The sequence below is a fragment of the Carassius auratus genome, unplaced genomic scaffold (assembly GCF_003368295.1).
Source record: "Carassius auratus strain Wakin unplaced genomic scaffold, ASM336829v1 scaf_tig00028960, whole genome shotgun sequence".
NCBI classification, from domain to species: Eukaryota; Metazoa; Chordata; class Actinopteri; order Cypriniformes; family Cyprinidae; genus Carassius; species Carassius auratus.
The window spans coordinates 44,940-60,178 of NW_020525729.1; the positions used below are offsets into that span (position 1 = coordinate 44,940).

At 36.4% G+C, this 15,239-nt stretch overlaps 1 long non-coding RNA gene across 1 annotated transcript; it reads left to right on the plus strand.

The window, feature by feature from the left end:
* The first annotated feature begins 7,649 nt into the window (after window positions 1–7,649).
* Window positions 7,650–13,337, plus strand: LOC113079675 (uncharacterized). Its single transcript, XR_003281746.1, has 4 exons — window positions 7,650–7,827; window positions 8,044–8,118; window positions 13,111–13,208; window positions 13,302–13,337. It is a non-coding gene; the product is annotated as an uncharacterized LOC113079675 (long non-coding RNA).
* Window positions 13,338–15,239: the final 1,902 nt, after the last annotated feature.

The following is a 15,239-nucleotide window of genomic DNA, read 5'->3' on the forward strand; positions in this document are numbered from 1 at the left end:
GCAATAAATCACAGAGAACTTTAAATTAATTAACTACCGAGATGATTAATTACGAGGGGCTTATTAGATTAGTGTTAGGAGTGGTGGGTCTGACATTTCCAGAGACTGAAACATCGCTGTAACAAGTTCATATATTAACAATTTTTGACTGAGCCAGGCAAACACAAACCATTCACCTTGGAATTACAGCAGTTTTCCCGGGAAAAAGGTCCTATGTTATTACCAATCAGACATGCTGTTAGCACGGCATTAACGCCAGTTGGGTAATTCAAGAGTAGACCATTTTGCAAGGCGACCTCATGGCGAGTATTTAATGTTGTTAGCATTTCTATCACTTTGTGTGTTTGATTTCCTCTTGCAGGTAGTTTGTGAAGGCAAAGGAAGACCCCATGATCCTGTCAACTTTCATTTAGGAGCCAGTGACAACAGCCTTACTGCATTAAATCACTCTGTCGCATGGTATTACTGGGCGAAAGCTAGCTGAGCTTGTGACTGAGTAAGCCTGCTGATAAAATCACTCTCTGCTGTTGCACTGGGGTCTGCAGGCTCCAGATAGGGGCTCAGACACCCGGTCCAATCCAAGTATGGCAGGAACTAACAATTAATTGCTGGGGTTAAAGTTTGTCAGCAGCACCACAGCGTTAATGTAAGCTGATGTAAGCCTCGTTATTACTATGGTTTTCAGCTTGATGCGAGCTGTGTGGTTTCACTCTTTTCCTGCAAGCCTATTTCTGGCTTTTTCTTATCATTCAGCATTAACATGTTTAATCAACAAGCCCCGGAGAACAAATGATAAGGCTAAATGAATGGAAGTCAGCGAAGCACTGCGATCCAAATAGATCTCTCTGGTTCATTTCTTCTGAAAATGAATCGCAGTATCAAAGAGTAATAAACTGCTGTGTCAGAATATTTGTGTGTTGTAATTTTAATAACTCAAAGGAAACAGACTCCCAAGTGACAACTTGATAGCCTCACAAAACGTTTAAATGAGTCTGTTAATAAAGACTTAAAGGATAAGAATAAAGAGTTATTTGTGGTATAATGTATTTTTTGAGCTCTGTAACTCATATGTGCCTGTGTTGTAACTTAAGTATACATGTTTCCATAGACTTTCTGAAATATGCTCTGGTCAAGCTCTAATCATTAAAACGTACATGCATGGAGCTATGTAAGGAAAAAAAGAAGGAGCTAAAATTAAGCACAAATTTCACCCTTGCCAACCCTGACTGCTGCTGTTATTTCTTTATCACTCTGACCTCTGTAAATCACATCAATAGACTCAGTTGGATAAAGTTTGCTGTTCTTCTTACCATCAGACAGCAGATTAATTACTATGATAGAGTCTTTACCTGCTGCGTCAGTTTAATGTTGTTTATGATAAGCCAGAGGACACTTTCCAAATGCCAGGTGTCCTAAAATGCATCCGACAGCCTCAGGAGTACAAAAGTCATAACATGTTCTCTGGCTTCAGGCATTTTATGGAGCTCATGCTTATGAAAACTACATTTTGACGATGAAGGAAATTGCAGTCATAAGTTTGGACATAGTTCAACTCAATTTTAACAAAAGTGAAGGTGTCCTAAATCATGTTCAGACAGAGTAGTCAGTCTCCAGAATGCCCAAGGCCACACGAAGCATCCAGACAGTGAGAAAACTCGGTCATCTGAAAATCAGAAATGTTAGACATGCTGTCCTCAACAGTGCACTTAAATTGGAGGTATTATTATGGTTTTTGAAAGCTTTTACCTTATAAATGTATGAATGGAGGACGAGTTTCCTGAAGGAATTGTTCCACCAAAAATGAAAATTCTGCAATACTTTACTCAACCTCTTATTATTCATCATCAACATTATAGCTGTATAAAAGTATTTGAGGAAGATAAAAAGCTACACAGAAAAAGTGTAAAGTTAAGTAAGTAATGACAGAATTCTCCTTTCTGAGAGATTTATTCCCTTATAATTAAATTAGCATGGCATTCTTGCATTATTGCATCAAAGTTCAAAGTATATCAGAGTTTCTTTGGCTCTGCAGGGAAACCCCAAAGGACAAACCTAATCACAAATATATGTTTCAGCTCTTGTTCCTGTGTAAAACACAGATCTGTCCATCAGTGCTGGGGTTTGCAGTGTTTACACGAAGATAATAACACCCTTCAGTAGGGCAGATTTGAGGTCATTCCGACCTATCAGCCTCGTTTTTTCCATGTATTTTCGACACGCTTGGCTGGAAATACAAACAATTAAGCTTATAAAAGTGCTCAACCTAAACTCAAACAAGTTCCTAATTAACTGTTTTGGGAGGTCAGCAATTATTGTTGTTCAGTTTACATCCCGAGCATCGGTGCATTCGGAAGGAGCTCCAGTCAGGTTTGTGTTGAGTCGGCTGGTTTACAGCCCTGGAAAGGGCACATGGGGGATGAGAGCGGAGCATCGGCATTTGTTATGCCTTAAATAATTCAACAACACAATTCCAAGGCTTTTTGTCATCAGTAATTTCTCATACAGTCTATTGTGACAGAACAATTTTGTATACATGTCACATGCATCATTATAGAGAACAGAACAATGTTACAAACTCCCTCAATCTTTTATTTTTTTTTTTATTTTTTTTTTACAGAATATATTTTAATGTAATGTAATAAATAATGGGATTTTTGTGTAATTATAAAGTGAATAATAAATATAAATGTATGTATTTACATACATACATACATACATGTATATACTGTATAGTTGTCATTAATTTTTTAATAATAAAGCATGTTTCATTATTTTATTATTGTATATATTATTGTTGTGATTACTAACAGTAATAATTTTAATAGTTATTATTTTATTATTATAAATGTATATATTCAGTATAAATTAACCTTTCATTACTAGTGATGGTGATTTAGTAATAAAGCATGTTTTTCTTAATTATTACTACCATCAGTTTATAATACACGGCTATATTTTACATTATAATACATCTATATATTTTATATAAATGAATATATATATATATATATTTATATAAAAACACACTCACTGTAAAAAATTAATCTGTAAAATAACTGAACAAGTGTTGGCAGATCATTACACACAGCATTATCCATTAATTTTATTAATATTACAGACATTTCTGTTAACTCTAAAACACAATGCAGTGAAGTGTAAAATTCAAAATACTGGTAAAAAATATGGAAATTCCTTCAAATTATACAATATATTGTGCCCTATTTTTATATATATTTATAATTATGCAATAAAAACTGTGCAAGCTAAAACACACGTGCATACCTCCTCAATTAAAACGCACCTTAAGGTGTGTTTTGCACTGGGACATAAGCCCTTACTAGCCACAAAGTAAGTCAAGCACGAAATTCAAGGTAAACCAATTCCCAGGGAGCTGATTTACAATGATATTTGTGCGCTGTAAAAGTTCAGTAAATAAACCCTTAAAGGAACACCCCACTTTTTTTGAAAATAGGCTCATTTTCAACTCCCCTAGAGTTAAACAGCTTATAGACTATTTTCAGGCACTGCGTATATCACTGCATCTGCTGCACTCGTGGCACGGCAACAAAGTTCCTTGATTATTACGCCGAAATGCATATTTGAGCAAGATGCTAACGATCTAATCAGATTCAATAATCTATGCTAAGCTAAAAGTGCTACCGCCAGACCTGGAGACTGGCTGAATGGATTCAAAAATGGTATAACTCAACTGTTTAACTCTAGGGGAGTGAGTTTTAACTCTAGAGTTAAAAAAGTGGATTGTTCCTTTAAGCACAAGCCAGACAAATAAGCATTTGTATTTTTGCTGCATGTCATTACTGTAAACCGCTGTTATGACATCTAAGTGTCTGATCATCCCAGCTCAATAATGTTCTGCTTTAATTTGAAGGTGATGTCATGTGCCTGTTATTGTTGTTCTTGCTGTGACGAATCATCGCTTGCTTTCTCTCCCCCGCCGTGTAAAGAGCCATCACATCAACACAACACAACCTAATCACAAACATCAATCTCTTCTTGCGCCTCCTGAACACTAGTAAGACGTCTCGACCAAACATAATACAAAAGCATTGTTCCAAAACATAGAGAGAGCTGCTGATGGCTAGGATGCAGTCTTGGAAGACGGCTCCCTGTGTAGGCAGCAGAAAGTACAGCTCAATTGTTTATTCAGCTGAGTTTCCAAAGTTTAAAAGGCCTGTTCTCATTACTCCCATGACTCAGTCTGATCTGTGTATAAATAGTTCAGTGAAAAAAAAGTGCTATTAATTTTTCATGAACATGGAAAAGTAGGGCTGAATATCAATAGAACTAATGAAATCAGAGTAAAGGGAAGATAAAATGAGCGACGGTCACTGGAGAGAGAAGAAAATGATGGAGCAACACACTTATCGCAACAGCAGTACATGGTACTTGTCTTCTGGTGGAAAAACGTTACTGTGATTAAATTTTTTTAATTCTAAAAAGGAGCAGTGCAACCAAAAAAGAACATTTAATGATCCTCGGGCCATACAAGATGTGTTTGTTTCTTCATCACAACAGATTTGGTGAAATTATGCATTGCAACGCTTGCTCACCAATGAATGCTCTGCAGTGAATGGGTGCCGTCAGAATGAGAGTCCAAACAGCTGATAAAAACATCACAATAATCTACAAGCAATCCACACCACTCCAGTACATCAGTTAACATCTTGTTATGTGAAACATTACTTGTTTGTAATATACAAATCCATCACCAGCACATATTTATCTTCAAACTGTTGCTTCAGGCTAGAATAAAAGTCCTATTACCATAATATTTCTCTATCCATAAGTTAGTTTATTATAGGTTTAAAACAAATGAGCTAAGCCACCTAAGGTCACCAAGGACTCGAAATTCATATATATATATATTTTAATTTCTAACTTATTATTTGTGGTACATGCAGAATTAAATCTTATGATTGAGCATCTAATGTAATGAAAAACATGAATAATAGACATAATGTTCAAAGATACTGATCCAATGACAATCGTAACTAGACTTTATGAGCACTTAAAAGAAACACATCCCAGCTAATGTGTATTCAGAATTATGAGAAATAGTTTTCATGCAGTATAAGTGGAGCAATTTACATTACGTCTGTGGTCAGCTCATAAAGGCTAAATAATTAAGGTGAGTGAGATGAAGGCCTGTTTTTCTTCCTCTTTCTATGTGGCCAGCTTATTCAGTGTGATTTCTGAACTAATTTAATTTAGTTTATTACATTTAAAAGCTTGTGCTGCTCCCCACATCACTAGCAGAGGCTTTCATTTTCAAAGTGTCTGTTTCATTAAAGCACACAGAAACACTCCCTTATATAACATAACATAATAGCATTTCCCATTTTCTGTTCCCCTCCTGTCATCTAGTAGCCAACACTCACATTGTTCACTGTACAAATGTAACTAAAATGTGCCTATAATCTAGTTAAATTAATTAATATTGAGCCTATGTTAATATTAAGGTGAACTGTATAGCTAGACAAATATACAAAATTACCAATGTGAATATAATATATATATATATATATATATATATATATATATATATATATATATATATATATATATATATATTATACATTTTTTTTTAAAAAATTTTTTGGGGGGGGAGAAGGAACTTGCTCACTGAGACTAAATTTATTTGTAACACCTGTTATCTATCTTATCTATTTGAATATATTTTAACATGTAATTTATTCCTGTGATGCAAAGTCTTCAGTGACATGATCCTTCAGAAAAAAATTTATATGCTCATATATTATAATATAGATTTATAATAATTGTATTATTATTATTGTTATTATATGTATTTTATATTTTTGTTTGTTGGAGAATATGAAGTGCCAGGAACAATCTTCAGAAATAAATGTTAGGTTTGTGTCATTTTCTATAGGACTTGATTAGATTTCTGCCTTTGCTGCACAGATGATGTGAACAATAAGCTATGTTAAGTAACCACAATAAAATGCTCAGCCTGCCTCTTATCTACAGACAAGCAGCACTGCATATGTTAGACACTGTAGTAAATCAGGCTGCTGAAAGCCAAATCAGACCCTTACATTACTGTTGATGCCTATACGGCCGCCGGGGCAGACGCATTATACACATTACTGTTTATACAGTGCTGGATGTGATGAAGAGTGTGTAGCTGCATTTAAAAGCTGCTGGCTTTAGTTAGAGTCTATAAAAAAAGGGGGAAAAAAGTCAATTTATATTTAAAGACTGCCATCTGCTGGTCATTAAAGCTTTCTGGATTACAGTAAATAAACTTGGCCTACTAAATTAGGGTGCTAATGTACAACCACCTTATTTACTGAATTTTGTGATTGCTTTTGGGGGCAATTAACCTCACTGGACCTTTCCAGACCTAAAAAAAAAAAAAAAAAACCCACGTCATAAGTTAGTAGGCGCGCTATAATGTGACCAATAAAACATCTAAAATAATACATGCTGGGTGCATTCAGAGAAATAGAAATATTTGAATACATATCCCCAATGTTCCTGAAGTGGACAGAGGAATAAATCAACAAAAAACTAGTTCTACATGAATATTCAAGAGGATCCGTCAGCTTTGTGGAACGTTTGTGTAAATATAAACAAAGCCTAATCTTCTGAGTGACACACAGGAATAGCATAGCGGATTACTGCTGGCCAGTAGCTAATTAATAAATCATCAATGAATTAATTACATATTATGCATTAATTAGGATGTAGAGAATCATTCATGTGTACTTTAAATCACTGCTCACTTCCTCTGTTTCTCATTAGCAGTGTGGTACGGTGTGTTTTGGTGCTGGGATAATGGTTCAGGGTAATGACTCCCCTTTGCAGGATGTCTCTGTTGAAATACACTCTAATTTTGTCCTGTGCTGCTCTCCGTAAAACATTGATTCACAGACATCTGCCATATCCACATGGGTCTTGCATACAGATAAATAATTCATCTGATATTATTCTGTATGCTTTATTTATGTTCTTTAATGAAGAGCCCAATGTGATTTCCTCAAATAAACTAGATACGGTAAGACACATATTTGATATGAATGCTAAATTGGCTTCACACAGTTGATTGTATTAAGAGTTCAAAGTTAATTGCAGGGGTTAATGGGCAAGCTTTTGCTCATGTGTTAATCTGCTCAAAACACGAACGATGAACAGACTGCTGCTGATTGTTACACTGCACCAGCAACTCTACATCTGTTTAAAAAACCCTTTCTTCTCACACAAATATAGTGTCTCCTCCATGTGGCGAAACTAGGAAATAGCTTGGTGAATTATAAAGTCATCATACTCCGAGAAGAGTGGATTATATTTATTGAGGATTTATTTAAAAATTAAAATGATTTTCAAAAATTTAATTCATTGAACAGCTTTACTGAGATGAACGTTAACTCTCAAATGCGTTAAAACACTAACGGTTTGTTCTAATGAAAAACGGACAGTATGTCATTTGAATTGTCAGTCAACAAATACATTCAGTGTGTCAGGGGTGTTTTTTTTTTTTTTTTTTTTTTTTTAACAATAAACAAAAATACAAAACAAGGGCGTTTGGTTTTGCGTAACTCACGGCGTCTGCGCAAACGTTAGCGCAGCGACGACGCGACGGGCGCGCGGCTCGGTTGGTTAAATGACGTCACTGTGTCATGTCGACGGGCAGCGTGCGCCATCTTGAAACGAAACCAAATCACGGGCTGATCCCGCTCGCCTCCGCTCACTCTCATTCCGCGCTCATTCGCACTGTCCGCCCGGCTGTGGTCCAGGATTAGCCGCGCTGAAGGCTCGAGGAACAGGCGCAGGCGATGATGGCAGGTAAACGCGCCGCGCGGGGGTTTGAGTTGGTAGGCGGGGGCGCGAGCGGCAGGAGTGCGGCCTAAACATCAAACCAGACTAAATCAAACCCACATTCACTGCGCTATCTCAGTATGCATGCTCGGGCTGGCAGGGCTCTGGCTTCTGCGTGATTAATTGCTTCTGGGAGGCTGATCTGAGCATGCATTTCAATGCACTTGTGTTGTTGTTTTGCAGGGGCTGGTGGAGGCAATGATTTCCAGTGGTGCTTCTCCCAGGTCAAAGGAGCCGTAGATGAAGATGTGGCAGAAGGTAAATAACTGTTTGCATTCGTTTAAAACACCTTTGGGTGAGTATGCATGAGTGATGAACACATTGGAAGAGTTTTTTGTAGTGAAGGGTGCATAGCAAGGTATGATAGGAAGAGATGGAGTCAGGAGTGTTACAGATCCATGCCCAAATTTCGTAATTACTCTTCAAAAAAAAAAAAAACCTTTATAGAGGGAAGTTAATGGACAGATACTCTTGTGCTTGAAACTTTGCATTGCAGTGCTGTAAATATTGTTTATGGAATAAAAAAAAAGCTGGTTTTGTGTATTTCTGTGATTTATATTGTAATTTACAAGTTTTTTCCAACTTCAAATTATGTAAAGGAAAACTTTGGTAACAAAAAAAAAAAAAACATTTCTCAGTTTCTCACTTCAGTTTTATTGCTGCAGTGCAAAATGGGATTGTCAACCAGACCAACTGCTCAACACTTTCATGACAACCTGTCATAAATGTTGTATACACCTGGCAAACTCAATTATTTGTGTTACAGTTGTATCAAGTCCAACTTAATTAAATGTAAACTGGTATGCACTTCTGAACCGCTACAGATATTTTGAACAATGCAACTTGAACGTTTACAAAAAAGTTGTACAAACCCTTCAGCTAATGGGGCATTGTAAAGTAGACTGCTGTCAAAATTTAAATAAATGTTTTTTTGTTTTTGTTTTTAAGTCAGTAAATTAAAATAAAACTTAGTCTTACATCCGATTTAAAGAGCCCGTATTATGCCATTTTATAATTCATAATTCTTATATCATTTTGGGAGTTTCCTACAATAGGATTACATGCATGCAAGGTCAAAAAATGCTTTCGTTTTCTTAAAATATGCATTTAATATCACCTAATTTTCCAGCAATTCTCAAACGATTCATTTGAAGAAATTCAGTCTTTCCTCCCATTTGCGTGAGCGTGCTCTGCTCTGATTGGTCAGATGGCCTCGTCTGTTGTGGTTGGTCTACAGCTCACAGCATGTCAGAAATGATTCCCATTTCAATATTTCTGTATTTTGAATGCTCAATAGAAAATATAAACATCTATTATTTATCATACTTACAGGTTGTGATTCAGTGAAGCAGCTTGTCCCAAAAAACAGGATACTGATCTATCTTTCAACAGCAAGCGTTTTGTGAATCCCGCGTTAAACTCCGATTTAGATCAGAGAAGCAGTCATTTGTTGAATGACTTGTTTGTGGGCGGGATCAAGTTGTTCGCGCCTGGCCAGCGTAGAACATAGGCGCACATTATGCAAATGTGTTACCCCGTGATATGTAGCCGTCACAGAAGTGGGATTTGAATTTGAATTAAAAACAACTCGTTTAGGCTGTAGAGAGTCTTCTTTATTTTGGGAACCAATATCTTTATTCATGGTGTGCTTTTCAACTTTGCAGAGTTTACATTCACAAGCAGCTACATTACACACTGTATGAAAGGCAATATTGGAAAGGGCGTAATAGGGGCACTTTAAACATGAACGGGGACATGTATCGACAGGGACGTGTATTTATACAGTATCGTCATGGAAAATATCACAGTACTATGTTGTATCAAATTTTATTTTTCCACCCTTAGTGTGTGTGTGTGTAGATAGAGAGAGAGAGATATGTATATAGTCAATAACATTTTGTAGTATACATTTGTCCAATAATTGATATTAAGTATAATTTTTTTAAATCATGGTGAATGTATTGTTTTAGTTGCTTGTGTGCTGTTTCTCCACCCCTGAAACACATTCAAACAGGAAGTGAGTCATTTGTTTGTGGGAAGGCTGCAGTGCAAACTCCGTTTAAGTTATATGTGGATGTTTATAAGGCCGAAATTCCTTCAGGATCTCACATGAAGGGTTCGTGTCATGTGTGGAGGGATTCCCTCACGGTCTGTCCTGTCCAACATGGCACCCTCCGCTCACCAGCCAGCGCCGTCCATACTGCAGATACTCTCAGGCTCTTAAATCTTGCTCTGCTGCTTGTGTGCTGCTGACAGACACAGCCTGGAACTGTTCTATAATGGCCTCTCTCTACCTTTCAGGATGGGTATGTGTGCATGTATCTCCGTCTGCCTCTTACACTGGGTTCTCCGCTTGTTTTTGAGCTTTTTCCTAGCGCTAACGGACTCCTCTGTGATGTAACGTGTCGTTTGGGTTACTGTAGGATGCTCTAATTTGATGGTTTTGGGTGGTGCTGATGTTATGTTGCTGTAGGTTGTGGCTGATGTCTGATGTGGATGTTATTCGTTAATATTTGCTCGAGTGGTTTATTTACGAGATGGTCCTGTACCTGCCTACGCTTCCCCCGCTGCTGCTGCGGCTGTCTTGGTTTGTGTTGTGATACAGTACAGAGGTGTTTCCTCTCTATCTGTACTTGTGTCATCTTCAGATGCACATCACACGATGAGAAATCAGGATAGTTGATGACCATGACTCTTTACGCTAGATTGAATTTGACATAAACATGTCCAGGGCAGGTCACCTTAAACTCCAAAATTAAGAGGGGGAAATAGTGCATATATTTTGCAGAAATAAAATGAAGGTCTATTTTAAGGACCAATACGATGTTTTAAATTTGTGTATTTATGACCGTTAAACCATAATTAAGTAGTCATTACTGTAAGAAGATAAATCAATATTTATAAGATATATTTTGTTTTATTTAGATTTTTGGTATGTGGAACTAACCGTTTTGTATAAAATCATATAAATAATAGCAATAATAATAATTATATTAGCTATGTTTTTCATAGTATAGATATTTGTCTGTTGTGTCATATAGCAAGATATCAGTTGAAATTGGTGCAATCTAATGTGCACTCATTAAAAAAAAAACTTGTTTTTAATTTTGATTTATACAAAAGTTTATATAATTTAAGAAGGTGATAAATATTTAAATGGTATGTTCATATTAGTTTGCATTCATTAAATTGTAACTCTTATATTATTATTGGTGATATTATCATCTTTAGGGTTGGGTACCGAAACCAATGGCACCTGTACCAATATGGAACCAGTACCCTTGGAACCGGTATGCACCGAAACCGAATCAGCACGCAGATTTCGGTGCCTCTTAAATGTCTGAGCGATCGATTTAAATATTTGGCTTCGTAAACTGCACACAAATTTGCGATCGCCTCAGTCAGTCTGCTTAAATGTCATATGAAAACGGCAGTATCTGTGCATATTTTTGTCATAAATACAGTTGACAAAAGGTCACGAGGGAGCAATCGGTTTCTCATCTACTGTAAAGTTTTCGCTCCGTTCACCGTTCATCACACCACAGCTGTTTTCTCCAGCAAAAATCAAGCCCTTAACACATATTAACGTATACTTTATACTTATTTTAATATACTTAATCTAATTATACATACTTTATGCATAAACTACTGTGCAAAAGTCTTAGTCTTAAGCAGTCCGTTGTCAGACTGTATGTGCATTAGGGCTGTCAACGAATATTCTAAATTCTAATATGTATTAGAATAGTAAAAAAAAAAATAATTTGGTTGCATTTTATTTGCTATCATTAATTGGTGATGACTTGAACAGTAATGTAACGTAACAGGATGTTAAAAGGATTGTCATCAGTAAAGCCTTTTTTTCTGTATGCTGAATAATCTTTGTGTTGATGTTGAAATATGACCGGCCATGTTCTTGTGTTTCGTGATGTTTGTGAGTCATCAGATTACTGTCACTGGTGTGACTAGAGATTGATTAATCAGATGATGCACAGATGGTCCATAACACACCGAGACCAGCACCTGTTTGTTCCTCATTAGCTGATTCCTTCCACTCTGGATTTCTTTTAGTTTAGTTTCTTTAGGCACCTCAGGTGTGGTGTTGCCAGTCCGAGTCTCGAACCCACAACCTTAGGGCTAGGAGTCAAAATCTCTAACCACTAGGCCACGACTTGTGTGGTAAAAGTGGTACATTTATTTTGTGTTATCCCAAACACTCTTGAATTAATAAAAATGAAAAAAAAAAAAAAAAAAAAAACACAGTTACAGGGGAGTGTAAATGATATTCTCACACTGGCTTTGATGGTACTCAACACAGAAGTTCTGTGAACTGTGCTGTTTCTGTATAAACTGAAAACAGAGTCTTTTTCCTCTTCGTCAAAACAATCTTTTTTTTTTTTTTAATTCATGCTCGTTTTTAAACCAAACCTGTAGCTAAAGCTAGCTCTGAACTGAGACCGAAGGAGCTACTGAATCATTTCATTCGGTTTGCTCAGATTAATTCATCACTCATCAGCGTTTTTCACCTGATGAAGAGTTTCCTCAATATATCCACAGTGAAGAAACCAATCGGTCATTAGATTTGTTTCAGTTTGGTTTTGATTATCTCTTGTCCTGTATTTTTGGCGTGTGATCCTTCAGCTAAATGAAGCCTAGGCCTGTCTCCATTGAGCTAAATGTTCTGTTTCAGGAACACTGAATCATGCCTCTGTTTGTCCCTGTGTCCTCCCCTCCCCAAACGAGAGAGATCAGAAGGGGTGAAGCGGCAGGAAATGATCCACATGTAGCATAGATCCATTTTACTTCAGTTAAAACATCTACACTTAAATGTGTATGAATGAGACTTTAATATTGCATATATTGGCACAACGTGCATTGATCAGTGTTGCAAAAATAAGACCAGGAACATGCATTTAGGGACAATTTTGGCGTCTTTTTACTTTTTTGAAGCCGTGCATGTTGAATGTATGACAGATTCAGGATATAGGTTAGTTTTAACTATGGTTTGAGCTTAAAACATTTCAACTTAAGCATGCATGAAGATGAGTCATGAATAATGAATATTTAATGAAAGAAAAACGTGATTTGTCTTTGGCATGATATTCAATGATTAGTCTTGCACAATAAAATCAAAAACATTCATTTAGAAAGTTAATGTTGGTGTCAAAGCTTTCTTCTTTTTTAAAGCTGTGCATGTTTAATGTATGAAGTAAATAATTGTCTAATCTTGCTTTCTTCCTTTCGGATATGCAGCGGACATTATCTCAACGGTTGAATTTAACTATTCGGGGGAGTTATTAGCCACAGGAGACAAAGGGGGAAGAGTTGTCATATTTCAGCGAGAACAGGAGGTGATGCAACCCAAAGATTTTTACTGCATTCATTTTTTTTTAGGAAGTGTGATTCCATGCGTTTACGTAAGTGTTCAATGTTTCTGTCCACAGAGTAAAAACCGCCTGCTCTCAAGAGGGAATACAACGTGTACAGCACCTTTCAGAGTCACGAGCCTGAGTTTGATTACTTGAAAAGTTTAGAAATCGAGGAGAAGATCAATAAAATCAGATGGCTCCCGCAACAGAACGCTGCACACTTTCTCCTTTTCTGCAAACGGTATGAAGACTCTGTTGTGATTTTGCCTTAAAGTGTCCATTCATCAAAAAAAAATCCTAAAAAAATGCAATATTTATTTTTTGTCGGCAAATATTTCTGTTTTAAAAATTAGAGGCTTTCAAAAACAACAACAAAAATCTTACCATCTCAAAATGTATGAATGGTGGTGTATCTATAGCTGTTTCAAAATTATTTGAGCTGCCTACCTAGACAGGAAAATGACACATTTTGCTCTGATTAAAGGAAAATGTGGTGCTTTTTGGCTTAATTTCCTCTTTTTAGAAACAAGTTTTGGATGTGCAATTTCTCTATTACTGACTTTGCTGCTTTTTTTCCTTCACAAAGATAAACATGCAAACTATGGAAGATTCAGTGGAAAGGGACAAACGAGTAGTATGGATATAATCTTAAAGACGAAGACGGAAGGACTGGCGAGATCCGTTCCGAATCACAACACTAACGGGTTAGTCTGCCGCTCTCTTTCAGATGGACATTTTTAGTTGAGAGCGCAGCCAGTGAAGCAACAGTTTTTAGTTAATACATATTTTAATAAGATTAAAGTCCAGATGTTTCCAGAACCTGTAGTCTGTAGAGTACATGCCATGTGTTTGTAAATGCGGCAGATAAAACCCAGTATCAGTGGAGCTAGGCCTGCACCTGAGAAAGAGACGCGTTCCAGACAAGTCAAGACAAGTACATTTTTGAAAAACTATACAGCAGTGTGCCATAATTTAATCGCAACCTTGTATAGGTTTTATATTGGTTGTTATATTATATTGCATATTTAGTGCTGTCAAACGATTATTCTCGATTAATTGCATCCAAAATAAAAGTTTTTGTTTACATAATGTGTGTGTACACTGTCTATATTTATTATATACACGCGCATGTATATTTAAGATTTTTTTTTTTATTATATATTAATATATTTATGTATGAAAGTATTTATATTAATATAATTATATTTAAATATTTTCAAAATATAAACTGTATGGGTGTCTTTGTATATGCATAACCCACATTATGTAAATAAAAACTTTTATATTGGATGCGATTAATCGTTTGACAGCACTAATATATTTATATCTATATTATGGGTGTAACGTCACACGTATTCGCATTGAACCATTCGGTACAAGGCTTTCGGTTCGGTACACACTACAAACCCAACGATTCGGTCTAATACTATTATATTTGGAAAATAAAAAGATTAAAATGTGTAAAATGTAATGTTCTCAGTGCCCACCACCCAAAGAAAAACACTATTCCTAGCTCACTGCAATATAGATAGACGTTAATGCAATTACAAGAACCAGAAATAGAGGATCCTCCAATAACCAACAGGTCTGCTGTTTGGGACCACTTTGGTTTCCCCGTAAGTTATGAGGGTGATGATAAAAAAAACAATGGTATGTTGCATCTGCTACACGACATTAAGCTACATCAGCGGCAATACTTCAAACATGCCAAACACATTTATGCTGAAATCACCCCATTGTGTCAATAACTGGAACTAGAGGAAAACTAGAAACACACACACTGCAAACATAGCCGAGGATATGAGACCTTACTCTGTAGTGGAAAACATGGGTTTTAAGAACATGCTTAAAGGTGCTGTATGTAAGATTGTTACAGAGTTGTTGAACTAAGTATTGCAATCCAAATTAAAAAATATTGGAGAGGGGTTTTTTTTTCACCCGGCCCCTCCCCCTAAGACTTGACACACATGCAGGTTGCCAGATTGACGACACCAACAGGAATGAGCGCACTTG